Below are 22,499 nucleotides of genomic sequence, written 5' to 3' on the forward strand. Positions count from 1 at the left end.
TGACTGCAACCCCTTCTTGGCTAGGATTGGGAAAAGATAGGCAGCAAAGAGGGGCTTGGAAGCCAGCGGGGTGGGGCCTTCTATGAAAACCAGACTTCTTTCAGACACCTCGCCCCTCCCCTTCTGCAGGGGACAGCTTCTCCAACCACCCTATGGATCGCACAACCTTGGGCCCGCTCAGGACAGGCCAGGACCGCCACTCTCTTCTGCCTTTGGGGCACATCCGCATATACAGCAGCTTGGTGAAATCACTCTGAAGCTTCTCTCACTCTCACTTCTACGGAACACCCACACCTGTGCTCTAGGCAACAGGATGACATTCATTCTTGGCAGGTACATCAGCGCCCCCTGCTGGGCCTCATTACAGTTGTGTCTCTGGGATACTAGCCCAGGAAGAAGAGAAAAAAAGAGGAAAGGGGAGAGGGGTGGGGGTGGGGGGTGCTCCAGAGGGAAAAAGAGGGAGGGAAAGAGAGAGGAGGGAAAGGCTTGAAAGGTCTGAGGTGTGGAAGCCATTTATACTTTGTTCCGTTTTTAAGTAGGCTCTATGCCCAGCAAGGAGCCCAGCACAGGGCTTGAACTCACAACCCTCAGATCAAGGCCTGAGCCACAATCAAGAGCCAGATGTTTCACTGACCCTCTCATGCGCCCACCATTCCTACTTTGAAAAGAGAGATGCAGGAGGGGTCTTTGCCAACACCCAATGCACTGCCTCTCCTCCCAGTTCCCAATGTCCCCTCTCAGAGCCCACCAGCAGCCCCCAAGGGGGCCCATACCACAACACGTTCCTTCAGTGACTGCACCAGGTCATGCCCAGGCCCAGCAGGGAGGCCGCAAAGACAAGTCTCAGGAGCCCTGGCAACAGCTGTACTTTCCTGGAGCCACACATTTCATACTAAACAGAGGATCTGCCTAGAAACTGGCTCAGATTTTGGAAACAGATCTTGGTAACTTGTGTGGCATTTCCGAGCTCCAAGGAAAGGAAACTGTGCCTGAGGAAACCCACAGATCCCACTCTGTGGCAGGGATCCAGCCCTCAGGCTGCACGTCATTGGGGATCCAGAGCCTGCCATGCACGACGTCAATCAGGACTGAACCCATGAATCTAAGTGGCATGACTATAATTTTTCCCTCGGTAGAAACATTCGAGAGGACTCTTCTGTGTGTGACATTTCTGAAGCACATGAAGCAAATTTTGCATGGTGGCCACCCAGGGCTCCCCCCAGAGAACGAGGAGAGGAAGAGGCTGAGGACTGAGTGGCCTGCAGCCTGTCACACTGAGGACCTCCTCTCACACCCGGGGTCCCTGGTCCCCGCGTCACATCACCAAGCCTCGCCAGCTGTAGCTACCCAAAGCCACTTCTACTCCCCAACTTCCCAAGACTGAGTGGAAAAGTGAGGAGGAAAGCTGTCTTTCCATAATATTAGCAACATTGCTTAGCAACATCGTTCCAAGCAAGAACCGGCAGACTCTCCAAAAACCTATTCTGTTTGGATCTACAAAGAACAGAATGGTTTCTTATACATGTATTATTTATATACTCTTTTATACACCCAGTCACGCCTTCTGTCTCTGGCTTCCTTGAGAAATGACGTATTACGCCTAACTGAGATTTCCAGACAACTAGAGCTCTGACTTGCAAAACTTTTTGTTTGCCTGCTTGCTCTTAGCGTAATAACCTTGGCCGAAAATCTCTCTAAAAGTCTTACACATTGTCGTTCTTTTTAAAGGCAATCTTTCCTTGGTGGCTCAGAGCCATTATGATCAATACCAACCATTGTACCACGCTAAAACTCCGTTATGGGGCACCTGCGTGGCTCAGTCGGTTGAGTGTCTGCCTTCAGCTCAGGTCCTGATCCCAGGGTCCTGGGATCGAGCCCCATACCAGGTTCCCTGCTCACAGGGAGCCGGCTTTTCCCTCTCCTCCCTGCTCGTGCTCTCTCTCACTTGCTCGCACTCTCTCTCTCAAATAAATAAGTAGAATCTTAAATAAATAAACAAAATGGACAGTCCAAAAACAAACTGTGTAATTTCCGTACCACGGAACACCACTTGGTAGTAAAAAGGAACAAAATACCAAGACATGCAAAAACAGGGATGACTGGGACGCCTGGGTGGCGCAGTTGGTTAAACGACTGCCTCCGGCTCAGGGCGTGATCCTGGAGTCCCGGGATCGAGTCCCACATCAGGCTCCCAGCTCCATGGGGAGTCTGCTTCTCCCTCTGACCTTCTCCTCGCTCATGCTCTCTCTCACTGTCTCTCTCTCTCTCAAATAAATAAAATAAAATCTTAAAAAAAAAAACAGGGATGACTTTCTGAAACAGTATGCTGAGTGAAAAAAAGCTAGATACAAAAAAAAAGTATGATTGAATTTATATGAATTCTAAAACAGACAATCTAAGGTGTAAGAATTAGGGCAGTGGTTGCCTCTGGGCGTAAGGAAGCTTCTGGAGAGACAGAAATGTTCTATTTCAGGGAAGGGTGGTGGAATCCATTTGTCCAAAATGTACAATTAAGATCTGTGCGTTTCAATGTATGTAACTTTTACCCCCAAAACACTGAAATTAACAGTAAGCGCAGTAAGGAGTGGGCTGGGTGGAGGTCTGGCTGACCCAGGCACAGCACAGCAGCGGTAGCTGTTGGGGGCACGATTTTATTTACTGTGTATGTGCTTGACATTTTCCGTAATCAAAAGTAAAAGAAGATGTTCATAGTAGGAAGAAAAGGTTAACAGATTATCTCTGGAAGTAAACGATGATTTTTATTGTCATCTTTGTGTTTTTATACTATATACAAATTTATAAGGACTCCATTTTTGTTTTCTAAGTAAAAAGATGGCTATGGTCAAACTTTTTTTTTTTTTAAGATTTTATCTATCTGACAGAGAGAGACATAGAGAGAGAGAGAGAGGAAACAAAAGCAGGGGGAGTGGGAGAGGGAGAAGCAGGGACTCAATCCCAGGACCCTGAGATCATGACCTTAGCTAAAGGCAGCCACTTAACAGACTGAGCCACCCAGGCGCCCCGTTGTCAGACATTTTAAATGAAAATGCCTGTGACACCCCTAACAAGTACTCTTGGCAGGGATGGGGGGGCTTTGCTCACTGTGTTGTTTTGAATCCTCGCTCAGTGACTGTTCACCCGAAAACCAAAGAACTGAGCTTGACAACAGTGAGAGTAAGCACTGGAGGGCTGTGGTGAAGCTCACTTTAGACCCTTTTTGCTCCTGACTTGTATGCATTTGCCATATGCAAGAGTTTTTAGAAAGACCGAGGCACTGCTGTGTACGAGCAGGCAAGTGTTTAACACACACACACACACACACACACACAAACACCCTCAGGTCAATCTAGGATTTAGGTACCCACACAGTCCATCTGCATTCCCTGCACCACACATTCCACCAAGGTATGTGTCTGTGTGTACGCGTGTACACACGTACACGTGCATGCACACACGTGTGTGCAGAGGCAGGGATGGGATGCCGAGCAGCTGGCACCAGACCAGGCAGGAGTACCAACGTCACCTCTGAGTCAACACCAGGAGGATTGCTATGTGCACCACGGACAGCTCATGAGCCTGGTCAACCAGAAACTTCATAGGTGAGGGCCCCATCTACTGATCCCTAATAAAACTTAATCTGTTTTCTGTTGTCTGAGCTAATCTCTCGCTTCCTTGGGATGGACACTCCTTTCTAGAGGAAACTGCCCCATGGGTGGGGGTAATCAAAGCTCTTCGGCTCCAGGAAAGGTGCTTCCTTCACAAGGACTCTGCACTGGGACTCACTGATGTGTTAATAGCTCTTTCCCACTCTGACATTAAGTCCTCTAAGCCTCAAACATAAACACAAAATTGATCCCAGTGTTGACACAGACTCCCAGGGCTTGGAGCTTTGCCCCACGGGGCCCAGCCCTGAGACTCCTGGCGAGCAGCTGTCCGAGCTTTGCAAGCTTTCTACCAGGCAGGCTTTCAGGAAAGTCCTTCCAGCTATCCAGCCTGTGTTACTTCTGCTGTAACCTGCGCTCCTGGGTAAGCAACTCCCCTCCACCTTTAGAGAAACCCCATTTAGTTCCCACCATCTTAACCTCTCCCAAGTCCCAAACTGTGCAGGGTTGATGATCCTTTTACCCAAGCCTCCAAACTCTTTGCTTCCATCCATTTCCTCCCTTGCCCCGGCGCTCCTCACTCAGTCACGAGACAGGATCGGGGACTGCGTGGGTCACAAATGATGGGTTGCAGCTCATCACTAAAGAACCAAAGCCTCCCAATTCGTCCCTTCTTCTTCTTAATAGATTAGAGCCATTTCAAGGTTGTGGGGAGCCAGGCTCAGGAGCCGGCTTTGTGGGAACACCATCTGTCAAATCTGTCATGGCAGGGGACATGTAAGGAAGGGTGTCCTAAGATAGTCTCTAGGCAAAGCCGGCAGTGATCTTCACATGGCCCCCATGTCAGTTATGAGAATCACTCCCTTCACCAACCTGGGAAAGCAGGGGTCTGGAACAGAGACAGTTGCAACCCACCCCACCCTGCAAAGCAGTGGGATGCCCCAGAGGCAGGACAATGGATTGACAGTGTAATGTACCCAAAAGATCCAATGGGGAAATCAACTGAGCTGCTTTCTCCGCTGTTGATCCGTCCCAAAAGAATGCCTCCTCCCCAGAGAGGCCTTCGTTGAGCACTTACCTAGAGTACATCCCCTTGGTTACGGGGGACCTAGCTTGTTTTGTTTTGTTCTGTTTTTATTGATTTGTCTGTTCACCTGTTGTTTGGTCTTTCTGTCCCAGCGGACCATAAACCCCACAAAGGCAGACACCATGGATGTCTCAGACATCACCACCATTTCCATGCACCCTGAATGGCATCTGACCCACTCTAACGCTCAGTAAACATCATTGGAAGGGAGGAGGGATGGAAGCACTGGGTGGGGAGGGTGGGCAGTGGAGAAGGAGTAAAAGAGGAGTAAGGAAGGGTAGCCCTCCAGGAGGATCTTGTGTCCTGGAGTCCAAGCTTCCTTGGCCCCAGAAGATCTTTAGGCTTTTGACTTGACAGAAGTAGTTTGGCTGGCTGTAGGGTAAGGCAGAGCACTGAGGTCCCAGGGTTGGAAACCCACCCTCCCCTCCTCACAGGTAGAAAGATTCAGACGGGGTGGCTAAAAGGATGCCTTCTCAGGGCCCTGCATCAAGCTGGTGCAGCCTGGGGAGTCTAGAAACTGCAAGGCAGCTGCTCCAACTCTAAGGTTTCTTTTGGAGTTCCTGAAAGCCACCTCAGCTTTTAGACAACCCCAGGGAGGAGAGGGCTCCAAAAATACTGTATTTCCTGCCAAGCCTAGAGGGAGTTTTTCTAAGTGTTTTTTCTCTAAGAAAAATAAGAGCGTTAACTGCAGCGAAGGTACAACTCTCTTAGGTGGTCCCGAATCTGGTTCATGGGACACCAGCCACCTCCACCATGAGGCCTAAGTTCAAGCCCAATGAAGTCAAAGTCATATACCTGCGGCATACCGGTGGGGAAGTCAGTGCCACGTCTGTCTGCCCTGGCCCCAGAGACCAGGCCCCCTGCAGCTGTCTCCAGAAAAGCCTGGTGATGATGTGGCCAAGGCAACCGGTGATTGGAAAGGTCTGAGGATGACCATGAAACTGGCCATTCACAACAGACAGGCCCAGACTGAAGTGGGACCTTCTGCCTCTGTCTTGCTTATCAAAGCCCTCAAGGAACCACCAAGAGACTGAAAGAAGCAGGAAAACATGAAGCACAGTGGAAACATCACTTTTGATGAGACTGTCAGCAATGCCCGAGAGATGCGGCACTGATCTTCAGCCAGAGAGCTCTCTGGAAGCACTGATGAGCCCCCAAGGGCTGCCCAGTCTGTGGGCTGCAATGTTGATACCATCACCCTCCCAACCCCACAGGTGACCTCAACAGTGGGGCCGTGGGATGCCCCACTAGTTAAGAACTATTAAGGAAGATATTTCAATATGGGATCATTTGTCAACCCCCTCCAAAGGAACGTAAATATGACAAAAATCAAACAAGGTTATTATATTTCAGCTCACTGGACACTGTAGCCTGCCCAAGGCCCTGAGTCTCCACTAACAAGGAAGATTAGCAAATGTTACAGAGATGTTAAAGACATATTAGCACCTAACTGAGATTTTCTCCTTGAGGTTGTGAGGAGCTCCAAAAGAGACCCAAAAAGGGAATGGCTTTCTCTCCAGTGACCAGTGCCAAGCCATGCTGTGTCCCTGTACCATCTAATGTCACTTTTCTCACTTTTCCCAGTTCCAACTTTAGAATCAGCCCATGCATTTCCACCTTCTTCCTCTCCCCACATGGAACTCAGAGAATGAGCTAAGGGCTCAGATGATCCCCCGTGAAGAAATCACCCCACCAGTCCTGAGGTGTCCACAGCCTAGTGTAGGTCACCATCCCAGCTGTTCCTGTCCAGGAACAGTTCTGAGGGCAGGTGTTACTCATCCTGAGAAGCCTGGGTGACTCAGTCAGTTAAGCATCTGCCTTCAGCTCAGGTCCCTGCTCAGAGGGGAGTATGCTTCTCCCTCTCCCTCTGCCCCTCTCCCACCCCTCGCTCACACACACTCTCTCTCTCCTTCTCTCTCTTTCTCTCTCAACTAAATAAATAAATAAAAACATATATATATATATATATCCTCCCCATTTGCTAGATGAGTAAACTTAGACACAAAGAGCTTAATGCTCCTATCCAGGATCACACAGCTACTAAGAAGCAGAGCTGGGAACCAGCCACAAATGATCCTCATAGATACTGACCCCCACAAAATCCAAAATGAAGAGTACTGGAGACTCCAGGAGAGGAGGTACTGATTGGGCCAGAGGCTCCCCAAGCCTGTCACCAGATTTCTGCCTGTTCAGTACCCAGGCCCCCCTGGTTGACAGACCTTGGAAAGCACTCTGACACCATTGTTGTTTTTTGTGACTCAGATGGGGCTGTCCTTCTCCCAACCTACCCATTCTGAACTCTCAGGTGGGTACCATGGTCCAGGCCTGACCAATCCATGTATTCCATTCACTAAGCCACAGTGATCACTTTAGGGAAGAGCACATTAACCTGGTAAGTCCAGAGTGAACACCTAAATCTTTGCTGGCACCACAGGAAGAAGCAGCTTACTAACCCTGGAGCTTCCAGATTTGGTGGCTGTGTTATGAGAGGAGAGCTGCCTACAAATGAAGTGAATGTGGAGGAAACCAGAGCCAAACAGACTATCTAATATTTTCTGACCTACCTGAATCCATCCATTCCTGAAGCCAAGTTTTCATAAAGATATCCATTACAAGAACTTTTTTGGATTTGTTTTTCCTTTTGATGTCTTTTTTTTTTCCCTAAGCCAATGTGAACTAGATTTCTGTCATGAGTGACCTAGTTAACTAACGTAGATCTCTACCCAATGGGTAAGGATACACATGGGGGGGGGCAAAATTACAGCTTTAACAAGTAAGAGGGCCAGATCACTCCCTCACCCCAGGGGACCAACCCCCAAGGTGGACCATGGAGGCGGCTTCCTGGGAAGAACCCCCAAAACTGCTTCTCCAATACAAACAGACCTTGGTGCACAAACCCACCCAATGAGCGAAAGGCTTGGGGACAGTTCATGGAGAGTCCTCAACCCTATCAAGGGGAAAGCAAATGGCACAATTCTGACCCTGAGAATAAACCAGGAATTTCTCTCTTCCTCTCTGCTGCCAGCATGCAGGTCACTCATTTCATCTTTCTTCAATAAGATCAAGGACTATTCAAGGAAGATGTTTAAAAAAGGAGGGAGGAGGGACAGACCAACAAATCCAAAATGTGGGACATTCTATAGAACCACTTTGCTAGGTCTGCTGTTCTATATTTAAGGAGACTAAAGAAGTGTGACAACCCAATGCAGTGGCCACTAACAAAAAGTCAATAATATCACCTACTACACGGTCCATATTCAAACTTGGAACAACTGGAAACATTTAGATAGAGACTGTATGGTAAATTATCTTATTACATTAATATTAATTTGCTTATGTGTGATAATACTATTGTGGTTACATCAGAGAATGGTATTATTTCAGGGAGGTTTTGGTGAGTTTTTTTTTTTAATTTTTTAAAGATTTTATTTATTTATTAGAGAGATGGAGAGAGAGCACAAGTAGTTAGAGCAGCAGGCAGAGGGAGAGGGAGAAGCAGGCTCTCTACTGAGCAGGGAGCCAGATGTGGGACTCAATCCCAGGACCCTGGGTCCACGACCCGAGCCAAAGGCAGATGCTTAATGACTGAGCCACCCAGGGGCCCCTTTGTTGAGTATTTAGATGTAAGGTGTCATGATGTCCGCAACTTGTCTCTACCTTACCATCCTTATACAGACAAAGAGAGACAGAACCACTGACAAATGGACCAGATCTCTCCTCTTGTTATCTGTAGGTCCCTTCCCTAGTCTGTATTCTCTGCTGTAAAATGAGGGCTAAAGGGGCACCTGAAAAAAGAACTAAAGACAGAGGCTAAGATGAGATGGTCCTTTCCAAGGTATTGGTGATAGGAGCGGTCTCCTAGGTCACCCCCTCTCTCCCCAGTTATTAGTTCTAGGCCTCTCAGGGGACCCAGTTCTTAGAACTTGAACTTAAGATGGGCAGACAACACCTTAGACCAGCCCAGTAAGATCTGACCTCTCAGTTTTATCAGCAAAGAAAATGTAGCTGGGCTCTAAGCTGTGGCTTCCCCCAAGGCACCTGCAAGGTGGGACTGGTGTCTTGTAACCATGACAAGGTGAAAAACCATAGCCAGCCCCTCTGAACGTGACTGGGAGGTCACTGCATTCAGTCTCACGACAACTTGCCAGCCATCTCTCTTGTCAGTAAAGCTCTCTGGACTCCTGGGGCTTCAGAAAAGGGAGGGGTGGAAGATATTCTCCACAAAAGAAGCTTCCTACGAAGATCCCAGATACATGCAGACAATTCAGAGGGCCACAGTCCACCGACTTAGAGAGGACTGTGCTGCTCGGGGCGGATGGTGTGGTGGGCAGTGCACAACTTGAGAGACTCGAGAGAATGAGAAATCAGAGAAATGAGATCCTAACAAAAAGGACATTTCACCCAACAGACTGGTGAACGTCCACACCCACCCGTGGTGGGGTAAAAGCTGTTGACAATTTAGCAGTATGGCTAAAAGAAGTCACCTACCCTACCCCCAGCAGTATCACCCCTAAGCTTTACTCATGTCTAGAAACATATTCCCCCGTGTATATAGAGACAAATACAAGCATGTTCATTGGAGCACTTTCTATAAGAGTAAAAAAACATCAGAAACAATTGTTTAGAGGGAAAACAGGTAAGCAGAATGTGATAGATTCACAAACTAGCTGCTATGCAATGGTTACAAAGAGTGAGCTCAGCCTGGGGCACTTAAGTGGCTCAGTCAGTTAAGTGTCTACCTTCAGCTCAGATCATGACCCCAGGGTCCTGGGATCAAGCCCCATGTCAGGGTCCCTGCTCAGGGGAGAGCCTGCTTCTCTCTCTGCCTGTGCTCCTTCCCCTCGATCGTTCTCTCTCTCTCTCTCTCTCTCTCTCTCTTTCTCACTTTGTCAAATAAATAAAATCTTAAAAAAGAAGAATATATGTTCATATTATATAGGAATTTATACAGAAGGACTGGAAAGGACCTCTTAAGTGGATTTAAGGAGGTGACAGGGTGGACTGGTAGTAAGAGGCAATCTTCTCACTGTATATATTTTTATGTCAATTTACTTTTTGAACCAAATACATGTAAATACATCTATTCAAAAGAAATTATAAGTAAATAGTTAAATAGTACCAGTCATGATAACCACAGTACTTTAGACAGCATAGTGGAAACACTTAGCAATACTCATAAAAACAAAGGTCCAGACCCTTAGGGCCAGTTATTCCACCCTCAGGAATATATAGCCCAGTGAAATAAATTCTGCACACGCAAGAAACTACTTTCACCAAAATGGGTGTTCCTTTGGCATTTCTGGGGATGGAGAACTTGAAGCAACCTAAATGTCAACTAATAAGAGATCAGTTCATTTATTTATGCCCTGGAGACAAGGCTGCTGGGTACACCATGGGCCGCCTCCCTTGGGATGCTCCTCCATACCTCTCCCAACTCAGGACAATGACAACTGAGTGCAGGTGACCAGCCTTCGGGTGATGAGATCAGCGGACAGCACAGATGAAAGCCACTGATGCTCAGAGTTTCCAAGGGGAGCCCCACACTCCATGTGCCCAAGCACAGTCTGCAGCCATCGTGAAAAGTGCAGGTCCCAGGTCCACCCTCCAAATTCCAGTACAACACATCTGGGGTGAAGTCCAGGAATCTGAATTTTAACAAATACCCCCAGATGGTCCCCTTTGGTAACCACTGGCCTATGTAGGTGCAAACCTGGGAATAATTTCCATGAGGAAGAAAAGATTAATCACAGGAGCTTTTTGCTTCACTTTTCTCATGTTTTCTTTTACTTCTTGTATTTTTTTAAGATTTTATTTATTTGACAGACAGAGCTCACAAGTAGGCAGAGAGGCAGACAGAGAGAGAGGAGGAAACAGGCTTCCCACCAAGCAGAGAGCCCAATTTGGGGCTCGATCTCAGAACCCTGAGATCATGACCTGAGCCAAAGGGAGAGGCTTTAACCCACTGAGCCACCCAGGCACCCTACTTCTTGTATTTTTTAAGTAGGCTCCACACCCAACGCAGGTTTGAACTCACAACTCTGAGATTAAGCATCGCATGCTCTACCCACTGCAGCCAGGCATCTTCTCATGTTTTCTTCAACATCATGTGATGTTATCTTTCCAGCAAACACACAGACGCGCACACATGGATAATGATTTTTGTATATAAGCACAAGCCCAGGAAGCTGAGGTCTTCTGGAAGCAAATGTCTCAGTCCTGCTTTCCAGGGAGACCAGAAATCCCTCTATAGTCTTACCAAGAAGATGTTACCATTCTATTGCTGTTATTATATTAATATCAATTAATTACTAATGTAATACAAGTATAAGCTTTATTAATCATTAATAAATGTTATTTTAACAAGCAATTTCATTGCATTTACCATGTGTACTGTTGGAAGCACTTTACACTTGTTGACTGAATTAATCATCATGACAATCTGTGTGGTATTACTCTTAATACTCCCATTTTACAGACTTAGAAGCTGAGAGATGGAAGGGTGAAGCCATTTGCCCATGGTTTCAGGTAAGGTACAGAGCTGGACTCCCCACTGGGCAGGGGGCTTTAAGAAACCAAGCTCTTAAGCACTCTGCTCACCCAACAGCCTTGATCCTGCCAGATGGGCTGGGAGGTCAACACCAGGCTGCAGCCAGTTCAGTCTGAGAAATCACTCAAAGGGCATGTCCGAAGCATGGGGTGGAGGTTGCTTTATCTCTGTGGCATAAAATGACCTTTCCCTGACAGTCTCTATGGAGCTCTTCCACTGATTCATGTAATCCCTTTTGCTGTCCAGCTCTCCCTTCTTGGGTCAAGCCCAGGTTCCTACCACCAGGGGTGATGTGAGACCAGTGCCACTTGCTGGAGTGCTACAGGTGAGCTGGGCGAGGCACCGGGAGGGGGCCCGAGGGGTTCTAGAGTGAGGGGCCCCCCAGAAACATTCTCTGCTGATGGGGGTCACTGGCCTTTCCCTTCGTGGAGAACTGAAGCCCTGAGAAGGAGGCGGTAGGCAGAGAGATTTAAGAAAAAAAAAAATGCCTTCCTAGCCCTAACTCACAACACCCTCCATCTGAAGAAAGCAAGTAATTAATCACTGAGACAGGAACCAGCTGCACTGGGGAGCAGTGGGAGAGGGGAGGAGCAGAGACTGAGAGAGAGCAAGACAGAAGAGCAAAGAGAGATGGAAAAGATGCAGATACCCAGAAATGGGGAGGGAACAGTCACCAACAGAGAAGATGAGCAAAGAAACACTGAAAATGACACAGCAGAGGGAGCACAACAGTCAGGAAATCGTCACCCTCTCTTCTGGCCCTGGCCAGGGCTCCCTCGTGCGAAGACCTCATCTCCCCAGAGAGCAAGAAGAGAACTCATCCCAAGTTCTAAACCTGAGCGAACGCAAGGCACCTGTTCTCCCATCTGCCCTCCTGGCCGCCAGGAGAGCAGGCAGTCTGTGCTAACAGCGCCACCTGCTGGCGTGGGGGAGAACTATGTGTTCCTATCTTGCCCACCAGGCAGAGGTCAAGCCTGACAGGTCTTAACCCATTCCCCACCCTCCTTCTGCATCTTCCCACCTCCAAGCCTCCAAGCCTGTTCCCGCCTCAATACATACATCCTGTTCCCACTGCCTGGGATGCTCCTCGTGGCTGGCTCCTTCTCTTCACTCAATGTCTTCACTCAAATGTCATTTCAATGAAGGGATTATTTCTGACCACCCAAAGTATCCCCTGTGCATGCCCCTTATTCACCTCACTGTCCTGCTTCCTTCACAGGACTGGGTGTTATCTGAAACCACCCAGGTTCTCTATTATGTTTCTGTCTGCCTCCCTCATTAGAAAGTACCACGAGGCTCATCTAGATCTTAACAGTCTACTTTTGTATGACCTGGCTCCATATTCACTTAGCTGAGCTACCCTGAGCTCAAGAACCCAACTTTAAACTCCACAGAGATGGGCCACAAGCTTTTCAAACTCACCCTGTTCAAAGCCAAAGTCACGATCTTCCCCATGAAAACTGGGTTTCCCTCCTGTACTCCTGGCTTGGTGACCCACAGGACAACTCTGCAAATCTTCAAGGCATGAAGCCTAGCTTCATGGGACTTCCAGCTTCTCTGGGACTCCCCCACTCACAAAGACAGACCCCACGTGGACCAGACACCTGCTCTGAAGATTCCCCTACACATAGCCCTGGCCAGGGCCCTCCCCTCCAGCCCCAGTCCCTGCCTCCAGTTTCCTCAGGAGCAAGTGTCCTCACCTCCCAGTTCCACCCCAGGACTGCCAAAGCTGCCTTCCCAGGGTCTCTCCCTCCCCCTAACCTGGGGCTCCCATCCCCTCCTTAGTCCCACATCGGAGACACCCCCACACTCCCTGAGCACACCCCACACTCACCTCAGTACCTGACTCACTGTTTCTCAAATAGCTCCATACATTTGCCAATCCCATGACTTTGCCCTTATGCCCTGAAATGTCCCCCTACAACTCTCCCCTCTTGTGGGATTCCTTTTCAACCGACAAATGCTACCTCCTTCAGAAAGCATTGCCTGATTCCACAAAGAAGAATTCTCTGCTCCTCCCATATCTCTACCAGCATTGCCTCACATCCCAAGCTTTGCAGTTGGCTGTTGAACGTCTGTCACCCACACACTATGAGCTCCTTGGGCACAGGGACCAGGCCCTGAATCCCGTAACCACTCTCAGTGTCTTCAATAACAGCCACGGTCATGAGCAGTAAGGACTGTGCTAAGCACTTTTCATGTGAGTGCATTCAACCCTCAAATATCCCTATGACGTAGGGGCTTTCATTATCTCCACTTTCCAGATGGGAAAACAGAAGCTTAGAGAGGTTCGGGAGTTTTATCCAAGGAACGTCATTACTGAGTGACAGAAGCAGGATCCCCAGCTCCCAAATCAGCGCCTGGCACAAAGTAGGTGCCCAATGAATATTCATTAGCTAAACAAACAGCTCTCTTTCTCCCACAGTAGACCTCAGTGCTGTTAACAGTTCAAAGGCATGAACACCCCATGCTCTTGCTTTCTCTGTGCCAACTCTGACCCAGTTATAGGAGCCAAGTTTCTTGTCTTCTGTCTTCCCCCTCCTGCCCAAACTGTGAGCCAAAAATGACCCTGCTGTGTCAGGTGAGAGAAATGCTAGTGATGAGCCTATGTTCAAAGGGCATGACATGTTTGGAGGTAAAAGCAGGCACTGTACAGAGGCAGCCCTCAAAGCTTCCAGGTGTCCCCTTCAGGACCCCCACCAGCGTCGACACCTACCTCCCCTTCCTCTTCTTTAGCCAAACCTCCTTACTTTAGCTTGGTATACAGAATCTGCAATCCATACACGACTTCCCATTCAATTGTGTTGTTTCCCTGCTGTGTAATGAGTAATCGCTCCAGTAGTGCTTGGCCCTCTCTCCAACTGCCTTATTTATTACACAACCACTCAAGAACGTGGCTGCCTCTTCTGACCTTGACTCAGGGTGTGAGCTGTGAGTTCTGGATAGCTAACCCAAGAGGTGGCACGCAGGGCACCGTCGCCCCACATTCTTCTGTACGCGTGAGGCCCACCACAGCCGATGCATTGGCGCTTACTCTGTACTCACAGTTGACTAAAAGATCAAGAAAAAGATAAAGGCAAAATGGTTTTTTGACTGAATTAGCCTCCCAACAGTATTCCTGTCTCAGACACAAATTCCTGAACCCATACCATTCAGGAGGCAGGACATGTTGACATCGCTGGGGCCCGCCCCCCCGACAGAGCCTGGGTCCCAGAGTTCACTCCGAGGAACTTGGACCCCAGACTGGGAGACCCAAAATGCATCAGGCATAGTCATGTGACATATGGTCTCATAACACAGCCCCCCCCAGACCTATACACTGGAAACTACCTCAGTCCCAAGGGGAAGTACGTTGCGGGGGGGAGTGGGGTGGAGTGTCCAACCAACCCCCTGGCTGATGCGGCTTCCACCACAGCACCGAGAAGTCCTGGGTTCAGGTGTGAACAGAGGAAGTGCCCTGTCTCCCCTGACATGGAGGCAGCAGCCACACCCCCAATCTGGATCCCTCCGGGTGTCCCCCAAGCCTCAGTGGGACTAGCAGCATCGATGTATGTCCGTGTGAGTGCAGAGCACCATTCCGTCCTTCCACGCCTGGACCTGTGTCTGAGCGTGCCACTGGGTCTGCCTTCGGGCTTGTGCTCAAAATTAAGTATGATCCAGAGACCAGGGGTGTCTGGGTGGCTCTGTCGGTTAAGTGTCTGACTCTTTGATTTAGACTTGGGTCTCGATCACAGGGTCATGAGTTCAAGCCCCACTCTGGGCTCCATAAAAAAAGAAAATGGGAGAGAAAACAGAATGACAAAACCAGTGGAGCCAGACAACCCTGGCTGAGTCCTCCTTTATCCTATACCGCCTGTAGGGCAGGGGAGGTCAGTGTACCACCCTTAGCCTCGGTTTCTTCCACTGTAAAAGGGAAAGAACAGAAGGGGCGACTTCACAGGACAGTGGGGAGGACGAAATGAAGTAGAAGAGCCAGTGCTCTGGAACTGGCAACTCTCTTTATTGCTGTTACAATGGAACATGGCAGCAGAAGTCAAACAAAAGTTTGTGCTTTTTAGGGACATTAGTGTTTCCGAGAGTGGGTGTGACTGTGTGTGTGACTCCGGATAAGGTCCTGTCTCAGTGCACGTACCAGTGTGTGCGCCTGAGTGCCGGGGAAGCCAGGGCCTACGACTCACTACACGGGGCTGGACCTCACCAGGTTCTTTCAGCTCCTATTCCCTGGCCGGAGGGGACAGCTGTGTGTGAACTCCAGCTCGTGGCCACCCCCAGGGCGCCACCTAGTGGCACTAGATCCGGGCAGCCTGACACCTTCTGACCCGAGGGTCCAGGAGCATGTCGGCAGGAGACACGTCACAGACTGCACAATCTCTGGGCTTGTGCAGCTCTCGGAAAACCACCAGGGGAGTGTGGCCTTCCATTTCTAACCAGTGCCGTCTAACAGAACTGTCCGTGATGATGGAAATGTTCGGCATCTGGGCTCGCCAGCACAGGAGTCACCAGCCACATATGCCTACTGAGCACTCCGAATGTGGCTAATGCAAATGGGGAACTGCATTTCTAGCTGTACTAATTTTAATTAATTTAAATGTGACTCACCAGACATGCCTGTACAGGACAGTACTAGCCTGAAGGACTGTTTGATCCCGGGCATCCAGCTATGCCCGCAACAGACAGACCAACTCCCTGGACCAAGGCATCTCCTTTTCACACATGCCAGTTTGACTCTAACCACGTCCGCAGAGTCCCAACCGACCCGGTGATGAAGAACCAAGAAGTCAGATCCTCTCCTAGAGCCCCTAGGGGTGCAAGCAGGTCCCAGGCAGTGTGCCACGCCTCCAGGACACAGCACACCCTGATCCTGGAAGAGGTGGGGGCCCTGTGACTGAAGAGCCTCCTGAACGCAGACAGAAGCATGGACTCAAAGACAAAGAAACCAGCTGTGTGATTTAACCCCAGGACGACATCTCAGAGGCTAATTTTCCTCACCTGTGAAATAGGACTCGGAGAACATAGCCCAGAAAGACTAGGTGAAGATCCAGATAAGGCATATAAAAGCATCTCACACAGTGCAGCTGCACAGAATACGCAGGAAATGTTGGCTAAATTATTAACAGTTCTATATGGCTTAAGGCGCCTGGATGGCTCAGTGGTTAAGCGTCTGCCTTAGGCTCAGGTCATGATCCCAGGATCCTGGGACTGAGCCCCACATCAGGCTCCCTGCATCAGGAAGCCTGCTTTTCCTTCTCCCACTCCCTCTGCTTATGTTCCCTCTCTCACTGTGTCTCCCTCTGTCAAATAAAATCTTTAAAAAAAAAAAAAACAATTCTATATAGCTTTATATTAAATCATCATCACGTAAGTTTTTACAAACTGAAAAAAAAATACTGGATTAACAGAACAATTCTCTGGGTCACCCGGATGCCACACAGGGACATACTCCTTGGCTCACCCTTTCCTTCCAGCCCAGGTCCATCTTGCAGACTGCAACTCACAGCACCTGGCAGCCTTCCATCTACTCACTTGAAGCGGCCTTCCTCTTCCTCTTGACCCACTGCTCATCCCCGTTCATCAGCTCCCAACGCAGTCCCACATGGTCTGCCCTGGTAGCCACAGCCACCTTCTATAAAGCTCCACAACACCCCTCAGAGCCTCCAACTACCTCCCCGCAGCTCAACAAACCGAACGCACACTCTGAAGTATGACCTTCAAGGCCCACCTCCACCAGCCAGGCCCCCCACCCTTTTGACCTGCAATCCTCACTCTGCCCATACCCCAGCCTCACTCGTCACATGAGCAAACCTTGCTCTTTTTCACCTTGAGTCAGTGTAAGATTCAGCAGACAGATCAAGGGAATCAAACAGAAACCCAGAAAAGGGATCTTTGTATATGTAAGAACTTAATAATGGAAGGGGAAAATTAAAGTCTTGCACTGGAGTGACTATTTGGAAAAATAAAAGTCTAATTTCATCTCTCATCTTATCCCAATTAAATTCCAAATGGATTAAAGAGATTAAGTGAAAAGGAAATAAACTGATTTAAATATATATATATATATATATATATATATATATATATATATATATATATGGGAAACATCAATTTTCTAGATGCAGAAGGACTTTTCTAAGCACAAATGTAACAAAGAAGGGGCGCCCAGGTGGCACAGTTAAACATCCAACTCTTGGTTTCGGTTTCGGTTCAGGTCATGGTCTTGATCATGAGATTGAGCCCCACATTGGGCTCTGCGCTCAGCATGGAGTCTGCTTGAAATTCTTTCTCCCTCTCCCCCATCCCTCCCACTTGTGGTCGGTCTCTCTCTCTCAAAGAAATAAATAACTCTTTAAAAAAAAAGTAACAAAGACATCACAAATGAAAAGACTGACAGATTTACCAGCTCAAAATTTAAAATTTTTGCACTAAAAAACAGGAGTAAAATTTAAGGGTAAAGGGTAAACTGAGAAAGATTATTTTGAAATAAAAATGTGAATGACAAAGGGTTAATAGCTTTAACTAAAAGAGAACTCTAACCAGTCAACAGGAAGTATATGAACATCCCAGTAGAAAAATAGGCAAGAGTCATTATGAAACATTTTCTCAAAAAATAAAATAAAAATAAATGCGTGAAAACACCTTACCTTCAGTGGTTGTCAAAGAAAATAAAGAGACATACAAAAATTTATATTCAAAGATGTTTTGCAGCATTTGTTTATTAATAGTTAAAAATTTAAAACAACTTTAATATCTAAAAATAAAGGAATAACTATATTATGAAACATCATAATGATAAGATTGTGGGGTGCCTGGGTGGCTCACTCATTAAGCATCTGCCTTCAGCTCAGGTCATGATCCCAGGGTGCTGGGATCGAGCCCTGGGTCAGGCTTCCTGCTCAGCGGGGAGTCTGCTTCTCCCTCTCATACTCCCCTTGCTTGTGTTCCCTCTCTTGCTGTCTCTCTTTCTCTCTCTCTCTGTCAAATAAAGAAAATCTTTTTTAAAAAATCTCAAAAAAATGATAAGACTGTGTGCAATTTTTTATCATGTTTTTAAAGAATATTTAATGGTGTTGAAAATGCAATTACATAATAAGATTTAAGGGGAAGCTAAAAGGTACAAAAAGACTAAAGAAACATCAAGATGATAACAGTTTGGGTGGTGGGTCGTGAGTTTTTATTTCTTCATCCTTATATTTGTATGCATTTCCTAAATCTTCTACAGTGAACATATACTATTTTTATAATTTAAAAAAAAGCTATTTTTAAAAAGGAAAAAAAGGCTATTTTGATACAGGGAAATGTTTGTTATACAATGTAGAGAAAAGAAGACCCAAAAAGGCCATGAGGGCTTTTGTTCACTTACTCAGAGTTACAGTAATGTTAATATAATAGAGAATGAACTAAGATGTACTGCTTCAGTCAAATCAGTGTAAAAATTAAGTATCAGTGAGGACATGAGGAAAAAGACTCTAGTAGAACCCACATATACCCCTGGCAGCAGTGTTAACAGTAAAACCTCCTTTAAAAATATAAAAATAAAAATTATATCTATACTATTCATATAATGCATATTATATATACTTGGTTTTATCACAGCATACATGACATAGAATGTTCCGTGACTTTCAGCTGTACACACAGTGACTGGCTAAGTCTGCACATCAGGCTACGCTCACAAGTGTAGCTGCCATCTGTCACATACAACGCTACTAATGGACTATATTCCTGATGCTGTACCTTTCATGCCTGTGACTTACTGAATCCATAACTGGAAGTCTGTACCTTCCACCCTCTGCCCTTCTAACAACCATCGGTTTGATCTCTGTATTTATGAGTCTGTTTCTGCTTTTTGTTTTTGTTTTGTAGATTCCGCCCATAAGTAAAAATCATAAAACCCTTTTTATTTTTTTTTACTTTAAATTCCAGTATAGTTAACCTACAGTGTTATATCAAAATAAAATAACAGTGTTGGGGCGCCTGGGTGGCTCAGCGGGTTGGGCCTCTGCCTTCAGCTCCGGTCATGGTCCCAGGATTCTGGGATCGAGTCCTGAATAGGGCTCTCTGCTCAGTGGGAAGCCTCCTTCTCCTCTCTCTCTGCCTGCCTCTCTGCCTACTTGTGATATATCTCTCTCTCTCTCTCCTCTGTGTCAAACAAATAAATAAATAAATAAAATCTTAAAAAAAAAAAAAGAATAAAATAATAGTATTATATCAGAATAAAAAGTTTCTGCACAGGGGCGCCTGGGTGGCTCAGTGGGTTAAGCCGCTGCCTTCGGCTCAGGTCATGATCTCAGGGTCCTGGGATCGAGTCCCGCATCGGGCTCTCTGCTCAGCAGGGAGCCTGCTTCCTCCTCTCTCTCTCTGCCTGCCTCTCTGCCTACTTGTAATCTCTGTCAAATAAATAAATAAAATCTTTAAAAAAAAAAAAAAGTTTCTGCACAGCAAAGGAAACAATCAACAAAATTAAAAGGCAACCTACCAAGTGGGAGAAGATATTTGCAAATGACATATCCAATAATGGGTCAGTATCCCAAATCTATAAAGAACTTATAGGGGGACCTGGCTGGCTCAGTCGGTAGAGCATGTGACTCTTATTCTCAAGGTTGTGAGTTCAAGCCCCACGTTGGGGATGGAGGCTACTTTAAAAAAATAAATAAATAAATAAACCTATGAAAAAAAAATTAAGAACTTATACAACTCAATACCCAAAAAACAAATAATCCGATTAAAAGTGGACAGAGGAAATGCACATAAAACCTCTCTTCAGGGTAATCTGGCTACATCTGGAAGAGGGGCAACCCAACAGCCTCACCTGCAGGTATGCCCCCAGGCTCTCATGCATATGCACAGAAGGTCACACAAGGACACAGTCACTACAGCATTGTCTGCAATATAAGAAAACAGACTGCGGGGAGGGGGTGTGCGCCTGGGTAGCACAGTCTCTTGAGCATCCAACTCTTGGTTTCAGCTCATGATCATGATCTCAGGGTCGTGAGATTGAGCCCCACGTAGGGCTCCAGGGCTCCAGGAGGCTTGAGACTCTCTCCCTCCACCTACTCCCCCACCCTGTGTGCTCATGCTCGTGTACACACTCTCTCTCAAATAAATAGATCTTTACAAAAAAAAAAAAAAAAGAAAGAAAGAAAGAAAAAGAAAATGTTAACGACCCAAGAGACCATCAATAGGAGATACAAAGGGGAAGCAAAAAATACATACAACATATTCGTACACATAGATACCACATGGCAATTAAAAAGAAGGAACTAGATGCATAACACCATGGACAGATTCCAAAATCCACGTGGAGAAGCACAGATGCAGAACTATGGGGGTAACAACGAACACTGTTCTAAGCATAGAGATATGTAGGCTTACACAATTCCCAAAATAGTCCTGCAAGCAGGTTTTAGGCTTTACTATTATTCCCATCTTACAGATGACTAAACTGAGGCACAGAGATATTACGTAACCTGCTGGACATCTCAAAAGCTGAAAAGTGGCAGAGCCAAGACCTGGACCCCAACGGTCCGATGCTAGAACATTACCATGACACTCATATAAATTTAAAAGGACATGATGCATGTGGATTCCTAACACACAGAGAAAACTATATAATGGCTCTAGACACCTACTCATGGATATGACTGCATTAGAAAGACTGAGAAAAAAACACCAAATTCCCAACAGTGCTCACCTCTATGGAGGGGGGAGACAGGGTAATGGAGACAAGGAGAAGTGATTACAGGGATTTAACTTGAGGATGCCATTTCCTTTATTTAAAAAAAAAAAAAAAAGCTAAAAAAGTTTAATACAGAAGTACCATATGATCTGGCAATTCAGCTTCTGGGTATGTGCCCAAAAGAACTGAGGGACTCCTCAGAGACTTGTAGATTCGTGTTCAGAGCAGCATTATTCATACCAGCCAGAAGGTGCAAGCGTTCCTCGACAGATGAGTGGATAAACAAAATGTGGATAAATAAAATACTCTCTGTGTATTTTATCTTAAAAAGGCAGGGGATTCTGACACATGCTACCACACGGATGAACCTTGAGGATACTACGCCCAAGTGAAATATGCCAGACACAGAAGGGTCAACCCTGCACAAGCCCACTTCTCTGGGGTTGCACAGTGACCAAATTCACAGAGACAGAAAGCAGAATGCTGGTCAGCAAGGGGCTGGGGGTGGGGGGGCGGAGACAGGGAGTTTCAGCTTGGGCGGATGAAAAGTTCTAGAAATGACTAGTGGTGATGGTTATATAACATTATAAATATAATGCCACTGAATAAGTAATAATGATATTAAAATAATAGGTATATTTTACCATCATTGTTTAAAAAGGTTTGGTGAAAAGGCAATAAAATGTTCACAACTGCCAGGTTTGGGTCATCAGTACTCCAAGGTGGCCATGACACTATTGTAAAAATCAGACAAACAAAACAAGAGCCTCAGGATGGCAGAGGGTGTAGAAGCGAGACCCAAGCCCATGCAGGCAGAACGCCCCTCATCGCCACCCCCTCAGGATTTCCCATCCCTCCCTGCCCCTCCTCCTATTTCTACTGCATTGTGGTTGCTATAGAAACAAGGCACCTTGGGCTCCCACAGCCCAGCCCAGGTGCTGCTAACTCCAGGAATCATGTCAGAGTGTGAATGCAACAAAAGCCAGATCATCCGGGCCTCATACACACACAGGCATATACACAGACGCATACACACACATATACACATACATACACACACACATATGCATACATATACACACACATACACACATATGCATACACATACATCCATATGCATGCACACATGCACATATATATATGCATACACATATACACACTTACACACATACGCATGCACACACACATATACATAAATGCATACACATATACACATACACACACACATACACACATACACACACGTCTGCTCTCTTGGTAGGTTTACCAAATGAGGGCGTGTCTGTGTAGGTGCCCGCACTAATACCAGCTGCTCATTCCCAACAGCCGCAGGCCTGGGTCTGGATGCATACAGGTCCTGTTTGCCCTGGGGGGTATGGCTGCATGCATGTGCACATGTCACATGGGCATCAGTGTCCACACAGTCCAGGACTATGATTACTAATACCAAAAATCCTGTGGCAGGTAACATACTCCCCGCCTCCCCTGGATCTCTTTGAAACCTTACAACAGTAATACCTATAGGTATTATCCCCAATGAGACACAGAAAGACTGTGCAGCTTACATGAGGTGACCCAGAGCACGTGAAC

The 22,499-nt window shown here is 46.9% G+C and overlaps 1 protein-coding gene, 1 non-coding gene and 1 pseudogene across 4 annotated transcripts in view; 2 read left to right on the top strand and 1 right to left on the bottom strand.

Annotated features, from left to right (window-relative positions):
- The window catches only part of RAP1GAP2 (RAP1 GTPase activating protein 2), a 212,976-nt gene that overhangs the window by 157,665 nt on the left and 32,812 nt on the right, over positions 1–22,499 (bottom strand). The gene's annotated exons all lie outside the window — the stretch shown is intronic.
- On the top strand, positions 5,367–5,944 carry LOC122906326 (annotated as a pseudogene).
- TRNAK-CUU lies at positions 19,788–19,860 on the top strand. Its single transcript has one exon. It is a non-coding gene; the product is annotated as a tRNA-Lys (tRNA).

Source organism: Neovison vison, chromosome 5 (assembly GCF_020171115.1).
Source record: "Neovison vison isolate M4711 chromosome 5, ASM_NN_V1, whole genome shotgun sequence".
In the NCBI taxonomy this organism is placed as follows: domain Eukaryota; kingdom Metazoa; phylum Chordata; class Mammalia; order Carnivora; family Mustelidae; genus Neogale; species Neogale vison.